The sequence below is a fragment of the Cetorhinus maximus genome, chromosome 21 (assembly GCF_964194155.1).
Source record: "Cetorhinus maximus chromosome 21, sCetMax3.hap1.1, whole genome shotgun sequence".
NCBI lineage: Eukaryota > Metazoa > Chordata > Chondrichthyes > Lamniformes > Cetorhinidae > Cetorhinus > Cetorhinus maximus.
The window spans coordinates 26,647,250-26,666,784 of NC_135899.1; the positions used below are offsets into that span (position 1 = coordinate 26,647,250).

Sequence of the window (19,535 nt, forward strand, 5' to 3'; positions counted from 1 at the left end):
AAGAGGCAGCACAGGGACGATGGGCTGAACGGCCTCTTTCTGTTCTGCCTGATTCTCTGAATCCTGATGAGACTGGAGGTGGGCAGTGTCGACAGGGACAGATTCTGCTCGCTCCGTGTGGCTGGTTTGGCTGAATACGGAGCAGGAAATCGCTCCCTCAGGGTCAGCCAGACAGCAGGGCTCTGAAAGCTCATTCACAAGCTCATCACCAGGGGCAGGGGGAGCTGTCAGAGAGCTGGTCCATGCACACTGTCACACAGCCTTCAGGGAAGGATTCACAGCCGACACAGGGGCAGCCGATGGTGCTGAGGGTGTGGGATCCTGATCTATCTCAGTAAAACCCTCACCAGTTACCGAGCACTCAGATTAGAGTCTGAGCAGAAACAGTGAGGAGCTCTCACCCTCTGAGATTCTCCCTTAGAATGAGTGACTCCAGATGTTAAACATGAGAGAGTGACTCCAGGTATTAGACGTGACAGAGTGACTCCAGATGTTAAACCTGAGAGTGTGATTCCAGGTGTTAGACCCGAGAGAATGACTCCAGGAGTTAGACCCGAGAGAGTGGCTCCAGGTGTTAGAACCGAGAGACTGACTCCAAGTGTTAGACCCGAGAGAGTAGCTCCAGGTGTTAGACCTGACAGATTGACTCCAGATGTTAACGCTGAAAGAGTGACTCCACATGTTAGCGCAGACTCTGGATGTTCCTCCGATCATGCTCTCCAGATGTTTCTGATGGCGCCCTCCAAATGTTTCACCCAATCGTGTTCCCCAGATATTGAGCCTGATCCAGTGTCCCCACCGGTTAACAATATTGGTGCCCCCCCACCAGATGTTCCCCTTGATGGTGCTGCCCAGATGTTGAGCCTGACCCGATGCTCCCTGGGTGTGAGGTGTGGCCTCAGTGACTCTGCCCAGAAGGGTTGGGGAGCTCTCACCGGCCGCGGATGTCCAGGTTGGAGATGGCGTAGAAGTACTTGGAGAGGTTGAGTGGGTCAACACTGGTGGGCCCGGTGGCCGGCCGGAGCAGCCTGAGCCGCAGGTTGGTCAGGGTGAAGAAGTCCCTCAGTTCCTTGGTGGTGTCAAGCTGGCCGTAGAGCGAGGCCATGTCACCGAGACGGGGCCCCCCGAACAGGGATAAACGCTCCTGGATCTCAAAGCGGACCATCTTGTCCACCTTCCACACGTATCCCCTGGAGTACTCCTCCGTGCAGATGATGTCCAGCACAGAGGCCGGCCTCAGATCCCCGGCCTTTCTCGCTTCCATCCCAAAGGAGTTGAGGCAGTCGGCTGCGTAGAACTGGTAGGGCTGCCACGTCTGGCCATGGTCCAGAGATTTCTCCAGGACCATCTGTTCCGGCCGGCCTGACTCGAAGGTGATGACGATGTCCTCAGTCAGCTCGATGCTCTTGCCCCAGGACAGAGTGATGTTGACCAGGAGGGGCTCGGGGAAACTCTTCCAGGAGACGCTTTGCCAAAACGTGTTGGGAATTCGCCCCTCATCATCCAGCATCAGCTCAGGCGGGTGTGCGAGCTCGGGTGTGCGAGCATCACACTCATTATTGCACATGTACGGATTCTCCTAGAAATAGAGACAGGATTAAGACGGGTTAGATACAGACTAAAGCTCCCTCTACACTGTCCTCATCAAACACTCCCAGGACAGGTACAGCACGGGGTTAGATACAGAGTAAAACTCCCTCTACATTGTCCCCATCAAACACTCCCAGGACAGGTACAGCACAGGGTTAGAATCAGAGTAAAGCTCACTCTACACTGTCCCCATCAAACACTCCCAGGACAAGTACAGCACGGGGTTAGATACAGAGCAAAGCTCCCTCTACACTGTCCCCATCAAACACTCCCAGGGCAGTTACAGCACAGGGTTAGATACAGAGTAAAGCTCCCTCTACACTGTCCCATCAAACACTCTCAGGGCAGGTACAGCACAGGGTTAGAATCAGAGTAAAGCTCCCTCTACACTGTCCCCATCAAACACTCCGAGGACAGGTACAGCACAAGGTTAGAATCAGAGTAAAGCTCCCTCTACACTGTCCCCATCAAACACTCCCAGGACAAGTACAGCACGGGGTTAGATACAGAGTAAAGCTCCCTCTACACTGTCCCCATCAAACACTCCCAGGACAGGTACAGCACGGGGTTAGATACAGAGTAAAGCTCCCTCTAAACTGTCCCCATCAAACACTCCCAGGGCAGGTACAGCATGGGGTTAGATACAGAGTAAAGCTCCCCCCACACTGTCCTATCAAATACTCCCAGGACAGGTACAGCACAGGTTAGATAAAAAGTAAAGCTGCATCTATACTATGTTGGACTGTCGGAATATTCACGCACTCTAATTATCTCAGGGAGATGTCTTCATAAATATGTCGGTGCCTCATCACACTGCACTCTGTACTGGGCAGTTAGACAGCTGAGGAATTATATCACTGTCATGTTGGAGAATGATCTTCACTGTCTAACTAAAAATAGCTTCACATCGCTGAAATATTTACAGACATGAGTTATAGAACTGCACAAGATTTGGAAACAACTGCTGTTCCCCGGGAAGTTTGCAAATCTACGGAAATAGCAGGGGATTAATTGGATTGATTTTTTAATGAGCCAGCACAGGCATGATGGGCTGAATGGCCTCCTCCTTTGCTGCCTCTTTTTTTGATGATTCTAAGTCAGGGTGGTGTGTGATTCAGAGGGGAACTTGGAGGAGATGGTGTTCCTATGTACCTGCTGCCCTTGTCTTTCTAGGTTATGGAGGGAATTGGTGTGGGAGGTGCTGTTAAAGGAGCCTTGGCGAGTTGCTGCGGTGAATCCTGATGATCTGCCACACTGCTGCTCTACCTGACATCAGCAACACTGAATCAGCCCGACCTCCATTTCCAAATGATTACACAGCTCAGTCACCATGATAGAGCAGAATCTGTATAAAGTGGCTGTTTGCAACAATCTATCAAACTAATGTGTGTGTTAAAGATGGAGAGTGGTAATGAGAGAATTGAGATTAATGAATCTACAATTGTCACAGCATCGACTGAAGTCATTAACTGAAGCTGCATGTTGGCAGTGATTATTTTTAATTCTCTATGTTAAGCGAATCCAGTGAATATTAGTAACAGAATCCTAAAGCTGTGTAAATTATGAATGACTAATTGAACAGGACAGAGGTTAAGTGCTCCTGAATCGCTGCGTTCTCGGTACATCAACAGCAGCCCCGTGACCCAGCGCTACAACTGAAACTTTGATGAAATGATGCTGTTTAAACAGGAATCTCGAGAGCCGCATCCCTGGGGGGAGTTCAGCGCGAAACCACAGCGAGAGTTAATGCAAGAGACGGAGAGAACGTCTCACTCCACCATTCCCTCGAGCTCTTTCTTATTCTCAATCCCTAACCAGGGCACGTTTCCCGACAAGATTTCCTGTTCCCTGTTCCCCTGAGCTGATCTGTACCGGTGTCACCTCCAGACGCGGCTATTCCAACGCTCTCCTGGCCGGTCTCCCATCTTTCACCCTCCGTAAACTTCAGCTCATCCTAAACTCCGCTGCCCCTAACCCTAACTCACACCAAGTTCCATTGTCCCATTACCCCCCGTGTGCTCACTGACCTACACTCACTCCAAGTCCAGCATCGCCTCAATTTAAAAATTCTCAGCCTTGGTTTCAAATATCTCCACGGCCTCAGCTCTCCCTATCTCTCTGTCTCCTCCAGCCCCACAACACGGTCAGATCTCTGCGCTCATCCAACCCTGGCCTCTTGATCATCCCCAATTTTTATCCACCAGTGGTGGCTGTGCCTTCAGCTGCCTGGAGCCTAAGGCCAGGATTTTCTGGTTCTGCCGTGGCTGGGCTGCCATGGGGGATGTGGCAGGACAGCCAAAAGTCCATTGGCTTTCGGTGGGACCAGACGATACTGGAGGTGGGTGAAGCAGGAAAATCCCACCCTAAGTTCCGAATTCCCTCTATAAACCTTTATCACTCAAGACCTCCCTCTTTTTCTTTCAGAAACTCAAAAAAAACCTGCATATTTGACAGGGATTTTGATGAAAATGTGCGAATATCTCCTTGGCTTGGTATCAATTTTTGGTTTGATTTACTCTCCAGTGCAGCACTTTGGGATGTTTCACTATGTTAAAGGTGCTGTATAAATACAGTTGTTGAAACAGTCATTGAACCTCACCATCCAGCCCAGGCAAAGAGAGACACAACACGGTCCTGCTGTGTGTGGCTGTATCAACACGGGAAGGGAAGAGATTTCAATACCAGGATCATATATTCCAGAAACTCTTCCTGCCACACTGGAGCGTAATCGCAGCATCTTATCTATCAGTGTTACTTTGACAAACCCGCTCACCACTTGACTTTTATTTCAGAGCCTTAGTTGCTGTTATCTTGGATTTACAATGTGTCATGTGCCTAATATCCTGTCGGTCTCACTAATCAAACCACTCGCTATCAGCACGGTTCAGTCCCTGTTTAATGATGTTCATTGTGGATTAATAAAGAGAGAGGTTAGTGGCTCCATTAAGTTCAATCCCACAGATTCCTGTCACTTCCCAGCAGCAAGTGATCAGGCCCTTTGTTCGTGTGAATTTATGTAGCGCCTTTAACATAGGAAAATGCCCCAAGGTGCTTCACAGGAGCGTGAATCAGACAATGATTGACACTGAGACACCAAAGGAGATATTAAAGCAGGTGATCAGAAGCTTGGTCAAGGAGGGAAGTTTTAATGAGGAGAATTTGAAGTGGGTTGAGGGGAAGGCCAGGGCGTGGGAAATGTGGGACAAGCTTAATTGTTAGTCACGTCCTGAGGTGGCTATAAAAATGTAACTTTTTTCTTTTTAACCCTGCATGAAGTTTAGGTTTTCACTCACACTCATCAGTTGTTGTGAAAGGAACAACTTTGTCACAAGACACTTGGTAGTTCTGCAATCTACAGAGAAATTACAATGAGTTCACAGAACAAAACAGGCCATTCGGCCCAACTGGTCCATGCTAGGGTTTATGCTTCACATGAGCCTCCTCTCACCCCCTTCATCTCACCCTATCAGCCAATCGGACTGATCCCTCCTCCCTTGTGTGTTTATCTAGCTTCCTCTTAAACCTACCTATATTGTTCACCTCTACCACTTCCTGTGGTAGTGAGTTCCACATTCTCACCATTCTCAAGGGAAACATTTTTCCCTAATTCCCTATTGGATTTATTCGTGGCTACCTCATATGATCCTAGTTCAGATCTCCCCCGCAAATGGAAACATCTCCTCTACATCTCCCTTATCAAACCCCTTCATGAGTTTAAGTCACTCGATCAGGGCGCCCTGACCCCCGACCCCTGGCCCCCAACCCCCACTCTGCCTCAGCCTCCTCTTTTCTAGAGAAAAGAGCCTCACCCTGTCACAGCTCCATTGTGCTAGGTTCAAGTCAGCATCAGCCAGTCGGCTGCAGCAGAGTCGGGAGTGCAGTGTAGGGATTGTTACTCGATTAATAATCCGGAGAATGTGAGTTCAAATCCCACCTTGGCCAGTTTTAGAGTTTGATTTCAGTTTTAAAGATCCAGGGGTCAGTAAAAGTCAGATTGCTGTGGAGTCCCAACTGGTTCGCTAATATCCTTTAGGAAAGGAAACCCGTTTTTGACAGTCTTTGGTTTCCCAGGCAGATCCTTCAGTCTGACCTTCTCTCTGGCCTGACTTGCAGTACTGGGCATGTGGTATAATCATGCATTATTGACAGGACCCAATGCAGATCAGTTCTAACAGATCACAATCACCTTTCATTAGACCCTGAGCTTCCAGATTTACTGTCCTTCCCTGGTGTGGGAGTCTACGTGACTCCAGTCCCACGCCAACATGGTTGACTCTCAATTACTCCCTGAAGTGACCGAGGGAGACACTCAGTCATATCAAAGCTGCCAGTGGCAGAAGAAGGAGGCGTCCCAGCACACCTTCTCAGGGTAACCAGGGATGGGGAATAAATGTTAATGAGCCCCACACCCTGAGAATGAATTAAATGAAGGAACTGCTGTTTTATGTCAACACCTTGAGAGGGAGCTCGATGGGATTATAAGTGTTGGGATTTAATTAGGAACAATGGGAATTGACAGAAATGAATGTCTGTTCAAGTTCATGAAACCCAGAACTCTGCACCTGGTGCTTGGGTCTAAACATTTCAGAAATGAGAAGACCAGAGGGAGGTTTCAGAGAACAGAAAGCAGACTGCAGAAAGAATGAGGAACTTCTGTAAATCTCCAACCACCAGTAGTGTATATCCCACATTATTAACAGGACCCTGTGTAGATCGATCCTTAAAGATCACGTTCATCCTTTCATTAAACACTGAGCACCCGTTTTGAAATTCTCCTCCCCCAGAGGGTGACCTCCTTCTAATGAAAGGCCTCCAATAAAGAATCTTCTCCCCAAACGAATCTGCCCCAGTGGCCCGGCCCCTCACTGAGACACAGGGCTGTGAGCAGGTGCTCAGGTAACCCACAGACTGTCCGTGAAGCCAAATTGGAACAACCAGTTTAATCCCAGTCTCTTTTCTGCTCCATCATTGAGCAGATCACCGGGGGAGAGGGGGTGGGGAAGTAAAACAGGTGCTCACAGCAAGACCTATTTTTCATCAATAAAAGACAAAGAGTGTTTCTGGTGAGGTAGAGAGGTGGAAGTTAAGAGAGAGAGGGAGAGACAGGGGCCGAGATGGAGAGATACAGTACAGTTTACAATCTCAGCACGACCCAAAGCATTTCCCTGACAATGAAGTATTTTTGAAGTTCATTTACAGCGGTCATGTAAGAAATGCAGCAGGCAGTTTGTGCACAGCAAGATCCCACAAAGAGCAATGTGATTATGACCAGATAAACTGTTTTTAGTAATGTTTATTTAAGGATCAATATTGGTCCAGCACACTGGGGAGAACTCAATACTGCACTGTGTCGTGACAGCGGATCACAGCCTGAATTAATTACGGGCTTTTTTGAGGAAGACATGTGCTTTTTAAAAAAGGATATGCAAGCAAAATCTGGCTGAGACTGTAAAGTAACCACTTTCTGGAAAATTCCTATGTAGATTATACTTGACTGACTAGTCCAGAGAGACCCCAGAATGCCCCCACCCCGAAAGGTATCAAGGCCTCCTTCAGACAGAGACACTTGAAAGGGCAGAGATGAAATGCAGAAGACTGAGCTTTAATCTCCTGTAATTGCGGAGACAATGGAGGCTGATTACCATCTCAACAGAAACCATCTCCTGTTGAGTTATGTCTCAGAATGAGGACATGATCTGAGGTGAAAGAAAGCAGATTCTGGGCAAAAGACATGTTGTTTGTTTTTCCCTTCCAGGAATACACAAGAAAAGGGGTTACAAAGCCAGCTCCAAACCTCATCTGTGTGCTCTAGTGCTCTAATTCTGGTGTGAAGTGTGTGCTGTGAAAGTCACAGCAGCAGAGCAGCAACTAGGCATCCCTGCAACTTGGAGGTAAAAGTTTCTTTCTCCTTTCTCTCTGGCTGGAGGCCAGTCAGGCAAAGCCACAGTCAAAAAGGCAACAGGGCAGCTCCTTCAGCTAAACTGCAGAACGAAGTGTCTCCAAACCAACTGCTCAACTGCCAAAGTCAGCTCTACCGGAATCACCTAACTTAAACAGACGCAACATTTTGTCATCTATTTCTCACCGGCAAGCCAAAGACTGATTCATATTTATTTTTAACTTTTACTTTTCGACTCAACTTCTCATTTCTAATCTGTGTGTGTATGTGTGTTGAGTTTTAATTACTTTTTCTTGGGTTTTAGTAACTAATAAACTTACTCTTCCTTTGACTCAAGAAAGCCGGGTTAAATTGGCTCCTTCTAAAACATAAGTACCTTTGGACTGGGAAAAGATATCCACGAGGGAAGGGATCCATTTTTAATTAATCCTGTTGTGACCAACCGACGGGGTTGAACAAAGAAGGGGAGCCAGTTCATCCCTGTTCAACCAGGAGCAAAATAAAATTGGGGTCCCATTCGGAAAGTTAACAAATTGGGGTATCTCACCTGGGATCATAACAAATTGGGGGACCTCGCCCGGGGGAGTGGTCGTAACAACTGGGACTGTCTGCCTGGGCTGAGTCTCTGGAGAGGGACTTTTTTTTAATTCATTCACGGGATGTGGGCTTCATTGGCTGGGCTAGCATTTATTGCCCATCCCTAGTTGCCCTTGAGAAGGTGGTGGTGAGCTGCCTTCTTGAACCGCTGCAGTCCATGTGGTGCAGATACAGTCACAGTGCTGTTAGGGAGGGAGTTCCAGGATTTTAACCCAGCGACAGTGAAGGAACGGCGATATATTTCCAAGTCAGGATGGTGAGTGACTCGGAGGGGAACTTCCAGGTGGTGGTGTTCCCATCTATCTGCTGCCCTTGTCCTTCTAGGTGGTAGTGGTCGTGGGTTTGGAAGTTGCTGTCTAAGGAGCCTTGGTGAGTTCCTGCAGTGCATCTTGTAGCTGGTACACACTGCTGCTACTGTGCATCGATAGTGGAGGAAGTGAATGTTTGTGGATGTGGTGCCAATCAAGCAGGCTGCTTTGTCCTGGATGATGTCCAGCTTCTTGAGTGTTGCTGGAGCTACACTCATCCAGGCAAGTGGAGAATATTTCATCACACTCCTGACTTGTGCCTTGTAGATGGTGGATGGGGTTTGGGGAGTCCTAGCCTCTGACCTGCTCTTGCAGCCACAGTATTTATATGGCTAGTCCAGTTCAGTTTCTGGTTAATGGTAACCCCCAGGATGTTGATAGTGGGAGATTCAGTGATGGTAATGCCATTGAATGTCAAAGGGCAATGGTTAGATTCTCCCTTGTTGGAGGTGATTGTTGCCTGACACTTGTCTGTCTCTATCTGTGTCTATAATTAAATTTTGCATCTGATTATTACAGAGGACACGAAATAGCGAATAACAGGAGACAGAACCAAGAGTCCTCATCATTCAAACCGGTCGATAGAAACATTCATTCCCTGATGACAGGGTCAGAGGTCAGTCAGTCATTGCCACAACAACAATAAATAATTCTTCAAATATTCATCTGTCTCAACCGCTGAAGTGAGCAGAACATCCCCAGAGAGAGCAGTGCAGTGGGGGAGCTCTGCTCCAGGTATATAGAGATTAGTAAAGCTTAATGCACAGCCGGGTTTACTGGGGACAGTGGGCAGTGAGATACTGGTCAGGGTGAGGATTAATGGGGATAAAGTCCACAATATCAGGTTCAATCCACTCTTGCTCAGACCCTCCATTTTCCATCTGAGTATGAAAGCTTGAGTCTCAGAAACAAGAGAACAGACTGCGGTGTTACAGAACGAATGTTGGGCTTGTTGAGCCTGAAATCCTGTCTGTAGTTCAAACCTGCTTAAAATAAACTCCCTTAAACCAGGGAAATATATAGAATTATACAGCATAGAAGGAGGCCATCCTAGCTGTGCTTGCTCTTTGAAGAGGTATCCAAACCTGCTGAAAATAAACATGCTTAATACCGGCAAATGATAAAGTTGAAAAGGAAAATAAATTGCTGGGCTAAGGAGAATGGGTAGGGAAGTGGGACTAATTGCAAAACTCTTTCAAAGAGCCTGCAGAGGCACAAGAAGAGTGGCTTCCTTCTGTGCTGTGAGACTATATGAACAGCTGGCAAAGGAACGGGTACTGATATTAACAACCTTGAGAGTATCTGGTTATTATCTTATCCGTTTGCTGTGTCTAAATTGGCTGCTGTGTTTCCCCCATTCCAAACAGTGACTGAATTTGAAAAGTATTTCATCAGCTCTGAAGTCGTCGGGGACATTTTTTTTATTCATTTACGGGATATGGGCTACGCCAGCATTTATTGCCTAGCACTAGACAGGGTAGATGCAGCAAGGATGTTCCCGATGGTGGGGGAATCCCGAACCACGGGTCACAGTCTGAGGATATGGGGTAGACCATTTAGGACTGAGATGAGGAGAAATTTCTTCACCCAGAGAGTGGTGAGCCTGTGGAATTTGCTACCACAGAAAGTAGTTGAGGCCAAAACATTGTATGTTTTCAAGAAGGAGTTAGATATAGCTCTTGGGACGAAAGGGATCAAAGGATATGGGGAGAAAGCGGGAGTAGGCTATTAAGTTGGATGATCAGCCATGATCACAATGAATGGCGGAGCAGGCTCGAAGGGCCGAATGGCCTACTCCTGTTCCTAGTTTCTATGTTTCAATCCCTAATTGCCCTTGAGAAGGTTGGTGGTGAGCTGCCTCCTTGAGCCACTGCAGTCCATGTGGTGTAGATACACCCACAGTGCTGTTAGGGAGAGAGTTCCAGGATTTTGACACAGCGACAGTGAAGGAACGGCGATATATTTCCAAGTCAGGATGGCAAATGACTTGGAGGGGAGCTTCCAGGTGGTGGCATTCCCATGTGTCTGCTGCCCTTGCCCTTCTAGATGGTAGTGGTCGTGGGTTTGGAAGGTGCTGTCAAAGGAGCCTTGTGAGGATGTGAAAGGTTCTGTAGAAATGGAAGCCTTCATTTTAAAGACGAGACCCAGGAACATGACATTAACATTCGCCAGCTGTCACAACGCACTTGGATTTTTATAATTGCTGCTGGGATTCAGAAATAATTGGCTGTCAAGCTTTTAACCGAGCAAGTCATGGACTGTGTTTCTGAGGAAATAATAACAATCCTCCCTTCAACTCGACAGCCTGAGCGAGCCTCGCAACACGGAGTGAATTCACTGAGACAAGGCTCAAACAATTCCCAGTGGGTTCAATGGTTCCCCAGACTCGGGCCACATCCCAGAGGATTGGAAAATAGTAAATGTGATTCCTGACTTCAGGAAAGAGACAATGAATGAAACACTGGGCAGGATTTTACACTCCCCCCACCGGTGGGTTTGTAGGTGGAGGGGAGGGGAGGGGGTGTGGGGGAGGGGAGAGTGCGTGGGAGAAGGGAGGGGGGGGGTGGGGGAGAGGGGGTGGGGGAGGGGGGCAGGGGAGGGGAGGGGGATGAGCATCAGATTCCTCAGATGGGCTCCCCGCTGGGCTCCCGCCTCAATTTCACACTGGGATGGGTGAGGTGGAGGCCAGCCCTTGCCCCAATTGAGGCCCTTGACTGGCCAACTATTGCCCACTTTAAGGGCCGTTTCCCACCCAGCCTCAATTTTCAGGCTGGCAGGAGTTCCCGGGTATGTGGGAAGCCCAAAAATAAACCGGGTTCAGGGCTCGGGCGGGAGCAGGCCCCTTTTAACATCGGGTTTTCACCCTTCTAACCACCCCCCCCCCCGCACTCCCCCACCTCCTTAATGACCCTTCCCCATGCCCGCCTCTCCAGCGACGCCCCAATCCCCCTCGGTCCAACCTCCAGGAGTCACATGTAGGTCAGAGCAGGTAAGGACAGCAGATTTCCTTCCCTAAAGGAAGGCTAGTGAACCAGATGTTTTTATTTTAGTGACAATCCAGTAGTTTCATGGTTCAGTTACAGAGAGGAGCTCTTTTTCATGATTTACATAAACTGAATTTAAATTTCCCAGCTGCCATGGTTGGATTCGAACTTTTGTTCTTCAAATCAATAGGTCTCTGGATCACTAGGTCCCATAACATAACCACCATGCTACCATCACTGATATCTAATGTACATTTACATTTCATCTCATTTACAGTTTAAACAAAATCCATTGAAATGTAAAGTAGATTAAATTCATCCCATTTCATTTTGACTCGAACATTCAATTGATGAATTAATCTGATTGAGGTTTTGCTGTTTTTGTGAAGAGCTGGGAGACTGAATCACTCTTTCCTCTGATCTCCTTTGTTAAACAGTGTGAGTGGCTGGCTGTTTGTCTCATTTCCCTACTCTGTGTGTGTGCGTGTGCTGGCATGTGTTGAAATGGGAGGAGAAGTACAGACATGGCGATGGGCAGATAACTTTGATCTTGAACTCCTGCCAGTGCTGTTGAGGGAAGAGTCAGGGTTTCTGCTGAAAAGTGCTGTCTGTTCAGGTCAGGTTGTAAGAGGAAAATGGACAGTGCGACCGGTCCAACAGCAGACCTCCCAGTATCTCCCTCAGTCCAGCCTCAAACCCCTTGGTGGGATTGAGCTCCCACTCTCTGGGTTACTGCTTCAGTAATATAACCCCGACACCACCATACCCCGGGGTGTTATTTCACTACAGCATCTGTGCAGGAATTAATATCTTTGCACCAACGTCACATCCACAGGCTGAATACATTCTCACCCTCGAGTCATTCCGTCTCACTCACCCACTCACACCGAATACAGAATCAAAGAACAGAAATCCAGGAGATGGAACAGATTGGGAAAGAAGGAACGAAGACATGTGTAAAAAAAAATACAGCTACAGAATCAAAAATATAAATTAGAGAAAAGGGCCTCCAAATTCGGGCATGTTTGTCGGGCACTAACCGACCTAGTAAGCCCCAACATGGTGGACAGGAAGCCAATATTTATCCCTCAACTAGAAACAGGTGATCTGGTCATTGATATATTGCTTTCCCTGGGATCTTGCTGTTCATAGATTGACTGCTGTGTTTCCTACATGACAACAGTGACTACCCTTCAAAGAGATGCTTGTTGGCTGTGAAGCGCTTTGGGACGTCCTTAGGCGGTGAAATGGCGGCAGTGACACTGAGCCTGGTCTCACTGGGCCCGGTCAGTGTTCCAGACAAAACTCCCACTGTGCGGTATGGTACAGCTGTAGGATTTACCTCGAAGACTCCAATCATTTTTATAACCGATTAATAATGACCTGGAGAATAAATCCCTCTGATAACCCACATCTTCTGTAATAAATTATACATTTCCAATTATTGCTGAAACATACGGCTGATTATTAAATCAGGAGTTTTCCCTTGAACAATAATGTAGGGACCAGTTTTCCTGAGGAGGTGATTAACTTAACAAGGGGATAATTAATATTTAGAAACAGGCCCGAATTTACATCCCAGTGACTTAATTGCCGGAGAGTTTATATCGGACTGAGACCCGATCAGATCAGATTGTCAGACATGGTGAGGTTACAACATCGTTCATCGGAATCCTGTCTGGAGACCGCTGGGTGAAAATCAGAACTCCGGAAACTGAAAGGTCTCCCAGGACGCCCGGAGAAACTGAAGATTATAAACGTCAGTGGCTGGAAACATAACTGGACAGATTCCCCATAGGACGCATTGGACAGGATCAGAATCACAGGATTGTTACAGCACAGAAGGAGGCCATTTGGCCCATCGTGTCCACACCAGCTCTCCAAATGAGCAACACCAAGTGTCATTCCCCTACCCTCACCCCATAACCTGGCACATCAGAAACTCAACTGGACATATTTCCCACTGGAGATATTGGACAGGGTCAGAAACACAATTGGACATATTCCCCACTGGAGATATTGGACAGGGTCAGAAACACACTTGGACACATCCCCCACAGGAGATGCCCCAGCGCCTCCAGTCCCTCCACGTGAAGCTCCTCACTCCTGCTACCATTCAAGTAAATCTCCCCTGCACCCTCTCCAAGGCCCTGGCATCCTTCCTAAGATGTAATGTCCAGAATTGAACACAATCCTCCAGCTGGGGTTTAACCAGTGGTTTATAAAGGTTTCCCATATCATCCTTGTTTTTGTACTCAATGCCCCTGTCAATAAACCCATTGTGGGAGTTTGGACAGAATTCACTTTGCTAAAGGCCATTCAGTGAGCGTCCATTCACAGTGTGACCCACTGGCTCTGAAAGGTTTTTACTCACCAGCGTGCAGTACATCTCAGGTCTCTCTCCACACGTACTGTCGGGGGGATCCAACCTGATCTTCAGGAACCTGGTGAGCAGGGAGGCCTCAGGCTGGCAGGCCATGTAGTCCCAACTCATCCCCTGGTCCCAGTAAAGCCGAGTCTTACACAGGTCGTAGTGACCCCAGGATGGGAAGTGCTGTGCGGCGAGAGACAGGGTCGCACAAAGGGCCTGGATGGGCAACAAACTGGACAGACACATTGCTTCTACTGGACCCCACTGGGAGAGGGAGGCTCTCAGTCTGTCTAGGGGATGATTCGGTGGGGGGGGGTCTCCACTCTGACTAGACACTCACTCAGAGAGGGGGGATCCCAAATTGCGCAAATGTTCTGGGTGTTTGGATTCCACCTGTTTTCTCAGTGTTGGTGCTGATATTCCGGGTGTTAGAATTTCACCTGTTTTCCAAGTGTTGGTGCTGATATTCCGGGTGTTTGGATTCCAGCTGTTTTCCCAGTGTTGGTGCTGATATTCTGGGTGTTTGGATCCAGCTGTTTTTCCCAGCTGTTCACTGTGTTAGACAAGTGTTCTGATTGGCTGATCAGTCAGTGCTTGGAGCCAATGTGAAGACTGTCTCCTGACCAGAGTCTGTTTCCCATCGATCATCTCTTCCTTCTGGAATCAGCTCCGTGTTCAGAGAGAAATCAAAACAATGGATTTCAGAACAAGTGCTGCTGTCGACCCCCACCTTCAGTCTCCGCTTTCCATTATCTGCAATAGTACAGAAATAGTGACCAATTGTGAATCACAGCAGCCAATAGGTGGCATGTAAATGGCACAAGGTAAGATCCCACATAAGTCAAATGGCCAACGAACCTGTTTATCTGGTGATGTTGATTGAGGGATAAATATTGGCCAGGACATTTGTAAGAATTCCCCTGTTACTCTTAGAAATAATGGCTGTTTGAACTTTTAAATCAAATTGAGAGGGCAGAAGGATCCTTGGTCTAAAATAAAAGATGGCAAATTCGACAGTGCAGCACTCCCTCAGTACTGACCCTCTGACAGTGCAGCACTCCCTCAGTCCTGTTCCTCTGACAGTGCAGCACTCCCTCAGTGCTGACACTCTGTCAGTACAGCACTCCCTCAGTACTGTCCATCTGACATTGCAGCACTCCCTCAGTACCTCAGTATTGACCCCCTGACAGTGCAGCACTCCCTTAGTACTGACCCTTTGATAGTGCGGTACTCACTCAGCACTGACCCTCTGTCAGTGTGGCACTTCCTCAGTACTGACCCTCTGACAATGCGGCACTCCCTCAGTGCTGACCCTGTCACAATGTGGCACTCCCTCAGTACTGACTCTCTGACAGTCCGGCACTCCCTCAAGACTGACACTTTGACAGTGCGTCACTCCCTCAGTACTGACCCTCAGTACTGCACTGGGAATGTCAGCCCAAGTTCTGGGGTCGAGTCCCTGGACTGGGATTGAATCAGCTCCTTTAGGAGAGGTCAGGAGAAATTGTAAAATCAAAAAACTATTCCTCTTGCTCCTCTCCCCTCAATCACAGCAGCAGCTCCCACGGGAAAAGCAAAATTTTTCTCAGTCTGATTTCACTTTAAAAGCTGACAATCTCCAGCTTTTGTGACCCCTCCCACAGCCTCTTTTACAATACAAGGTGTTACTCTGAGCTGTGACTCATATACAGACTAGTACCTGGGATATTAACATCCCATCATTGAGAATAAATACTACGGGCTTTTATAAGCAGCTACACTGAGAGCAGAAATAGTCTCTGAATATCTCACTACCTCCCACCTAAAGCTGCTTCCCCTCAACTTGAACGTCAAAATCCACAGTCACTTTCTGAGCCCAACGTCATTGTTCAAACCACACAACACATGCTCAGCAGCTCTAGTTAACGCCCCCAACACACACCCAAAATCTCCAATCAACACCCCCCCAAAACACACCATCACCAATCAAACCCCCAACACACACTCACCTTCTCCAGGTTACAGAGGTAGGGGGGGATTTTTGGACTGGAGGAGTTTATAAAGATAGGGAGGATGTGTAGGGGCTGGAGGAGGCTTAGATATAGAGAGGGGTGTAGGGGCTGGAGGAGGTTACAGAGATAGGGAAGGATATAGGGGCTGATGGACGTTACAGAGATTGGGGGGTGCAGAGAGTGGAGGACGTTCCAGACATAGGGTGGGGTGTAGGGGCTAGAGGTGGTTATACAGATAGGGAGGGGTGTAGCAGTTAGATGGATTTACAGAGATAGGAAAGGGTGTAGGTGCTGTGGAAGGTTACAGAGATAGGCAGTGTGTAGGGGCTGGAGGAGGTTTCAGGGATAGAGAGGGGTGTAGGGGCTGGAGGAGTTTTACAGAGATAGGGAGGGGTATAGGGGCTGGAGGAGGTTACAGAGAAATGGAGGGGTGTAGGGGTTGGCGGAGCTTACAGAGATAGGGAGGGGTGTAGGGGCTAGAGGTGGTTATAGAGATAGGGAGGGGTGTAGGGGCTGGAGGAGGTTACAGAGATAGACAGGGTATAGGGGCTGGAGGAGGGCACAGAGATAGGGAGGGGTGTAGGGGCTGGGGGGGGTTACAGAGATAGGGAGGGGTATTGGGGCTGGAGGATACAGAGATAGGGAGGAGTGTAGGGGCTGGAGGAGGTTACAGAGATAGGGAGGGTGAAGGGGCTGGAAGAGGCTACAGAGATAGACAGGGATGTAGAGACTGGAGGAGGTTAGAGAGATAGGGAGGAGTGTAGGGGCTGGAGGAGGTTACAAGGATATGGAGGGGTGCAGGGACTGGAGGAGGTTACAGAGATAGGGAGGGGTATATGGGCTGGAGGAGGTTACAGAGATAGGGAGGGGGTATATGGGCTGGAGGAGGTTACAGAGATATGGAGGGGTGTAGGGCTGGAGGAGGTTACAGAGATTGGGAGGGTTTGTAGGGGCTGGAGGAGGTTACAGAGATAGGGAGGGGTGTAGGGCTGGAGGAGGTTACAGAGATAGGGAGGGGTTTAGGGATGGAGGAGGTTACAGAGATAGGGAGGGGTGTAAGGCTGGAGGAGGTTACAGAGATAGGGAGTGTTGACAGGCTGGATGTTCAAACTGTCGGACGTCACTGGAGTTTGATGCGGTTGTGGTATTTTCTACCGAGTTTATTGGGGATTAGTTTCCATTTCACCTTAACTTCATGAGCTGCAGATCAATATAAACAATTCCACCTTGAGAACAGGCGAGTTGAGTTTGAATTTCTAGACAGCTCCAAGCTGAGGGCAGTTTGAGTCTTGCGCAGCTTGAGGTTTGAGGGTGTCGGTTGGTTCGATGTCCTCGCTGTGGAAACCAGATGATTTCGACATGAAATGAAATGTTGGGGACAGTTCATCTGATGCCAGTCAGAAGCATCAAACACCCAATGGCAAAACAAAAACAAATTCAGAATCCGGCTGCTCATCAAAAACTCATTTCCAGCAACATTGATTTAAGGTTTACCCAATTCTATTGTTTGTGTGCTCAGGATTATTTCATTATTAACCATTTAATGTAGGAAGCTCCTTTTGCATCTCCAATCAGTTATAAAATCAGACAGTGTGGGACTGAGTGAATGGGGAAATTCTCAGTGAAAATCAGTTATCGCCAACTCTGCAAGTTGTCCAGGGTGTGAGACTGGGTGGGACCAGCAGGAGGCGCTGTTGAGTGTTCCAGCCTCTCCGTCCCACAGTGTGACACTGGGCCGGACCAGCAGGAAGCACTATTCAGTGTTCCAGCCCCTCCGTCCCACAATGCGACATTGGGCCGGCCAGCAGGAGGCGCTGTTCTGTGTTCCAGCCTCTCCGTTCCACAGTGTGAGACTGGGTGGGACAAGCAGGAGGCGCTGTTCAGTGTTCCAGCCTCTCCGTCCCACAGTGTGAGGCTGGGATGGAGCAGCAGTAGGCGCTGTTCAGTGTTCCAGCCTCTGTCCCACAGTGTGAGACGGGGACAGACCAGCAGGAGGCGCTGTTCAGTGTTCCAGCCTCTGTCCCACAATGTGCGGCTGGGTGGGACCAGCAGGAGGCGCTGTTCAGTGTTCCAGACTCTCTGCCCCATGGATGAGATTGGGCAGGACCTGCAGGAGTTGCTGTTCAGTATTCCAGCCTCTCTGTCCCAGGGGGAATGGGACAGACCAGCAGGAGGCGCTGTTCAGCGTTCCATCCTCTCTGCCCCACAGTGTGAGACTGGGCCAGATCAGCAGGAGGCACTGTTCTGTGTTCCAGCCTCTCCGTCCCACAGTGTGAGACTGGTTGGGACAAGCAGGAGGCGCTGTTCAGTGTTCCAGCCTCTCCGTCCCACAGTGTGAGGCTGGGATGGAGCAGCAGGAGGCACTGTTCAGTGTTCCAGCCTCTCCATCCCACAGTGTGAGGCTGGGACGGAGCAGCAGGAGGCGCTGTTCAGTGTTCCAGCCTCCGTCCCACAGTGAGAGACTGGGACAGACCTGCAGGAGGCGCTGTTCAGTGTTCCAGCCTCTGTCCCACAATGTGAGGCTGGGTGGGACCAGCAGGAGGCGCTGTTCAGTGTTCCAGACTCTCTGCCCCACGGATGAGATTGGGCAGGACCTGCAGGAGGTGCTGTTCAGAATTCCAGCCTCTCTGTCCCAGGGGGAATGGGACAGACCAGCAGGAGGCGCTGTTCAGTGTTCCATCCTCTCTGCCCCACAGTGTGAGACTGGGCCAGATCAGCAGGAGGCGCTGTTCATTGTTCCAGCCTCTCCGTCCCATCGTGTGAGGCTGGGACGGAGCAACAGGAGGCACTGTTCAGTGTTCCAGCCTCTCCGTCCCACAGTGTGAGGCTGGGACAGAGCAGCAGGAGGCGCTGTTCAGTGTTTCAGCCTCTCTGTCCCACAGTGTGAGACTGAACCGGACCAGCAGGAGGCGCTGTTCAGTGTTCCAGCCTCCGTCGCACAGTGTGAGATTGGGCAGGACCATCAGGAGGTGCTGTTCAGTGTTCCAGCCTCTCTGTCCTGGGGGGAATGGGACAGACCAGCAGGAGGTTCTGTTCAGTATTCCAGCCTCTCTGTCCCGGAGGGGAATGGGAATATAAGTTTGTCAGTTTTGGAAATTGTCAGATTCCTGGAAGCAGTGTAACTCACCCTGCACTGCACACACACCCTCATAGATATTACACACATTCCCATGTAGAATGCATACAACCATCTTTCACAAACATCAAGTATCAAACATCTTCGAATCTGGGGCACTAGGTGCTGTCAAACTTCGAATTAGACTGTAGGTTTTGCTCCCACAAGTACTCAAGAAGAATCAGACTGTAGGCTTTGCTCCCACAAGTATTCAAGAGGAATCAGAGTGTAGGTTTTGCTCCCACAAGTACCCAAGAAGATTGCTCGCCTCTTCTTGTCCCCATTATCTCGTTCACTTGCAAAAAGAATGTGAGGCATTCTATGTATTGAGACCGATCGTCTGTGGCAGGTTCAAAAGGATTAATTCTCCCAAATTGCGGCAATTTGAGAGGGGATAACTTCTTCAATCCCAAAGGAGCTTGCTACTTACAATCACTTTCTAACTTGATTTCTTCTGTTCAATCCTATTTTATCCTCATTGCCAGTTTGCTGTAGGGTGGCTGAGTTGTGCTATTAATGATAGAGTTGATTTGCACACACCTCTTTGGTGAAAACATTAAGTTTATTTACAACATATTCAACAGCAACTACACATGTGCTTTCAACTCCAACTCTACCTGTACACTGACTTCTGAGGTAGCCTGTGCTACTCTCATATTGGTTACTACAGATCATGTGAC

At 48.7% G+C, this 19,535-nt stretch overlaps 1 pseudogene across 1 annotated transcript in view; it reads right to left on the reverse strand.

Moving 5' to 3' along the window:
* LOC144695377 (netrin-G1-like) overlaps window positions 1-13,995 on the reverse strand; it is a 38,757-nt pseudogene extending 24,762 nt beyond the window's left edge. Inside the window, exons 1-2 of the transcript XR_013579945.1 lie at window positions 13,753-13,995; window positions 936-1,579 (exon numbers count right to left, since the gene is read on the reverse strand). The product of XR_013579945.1 is annotated as a netrin-G1-like (transcript). The remainder of the gene's footprint in view (window positions 1-935; window positions 1,580-13,752) is intronic.
* Window positions 13,996-19,535: the final 5,540 nt, after the last annotated feature.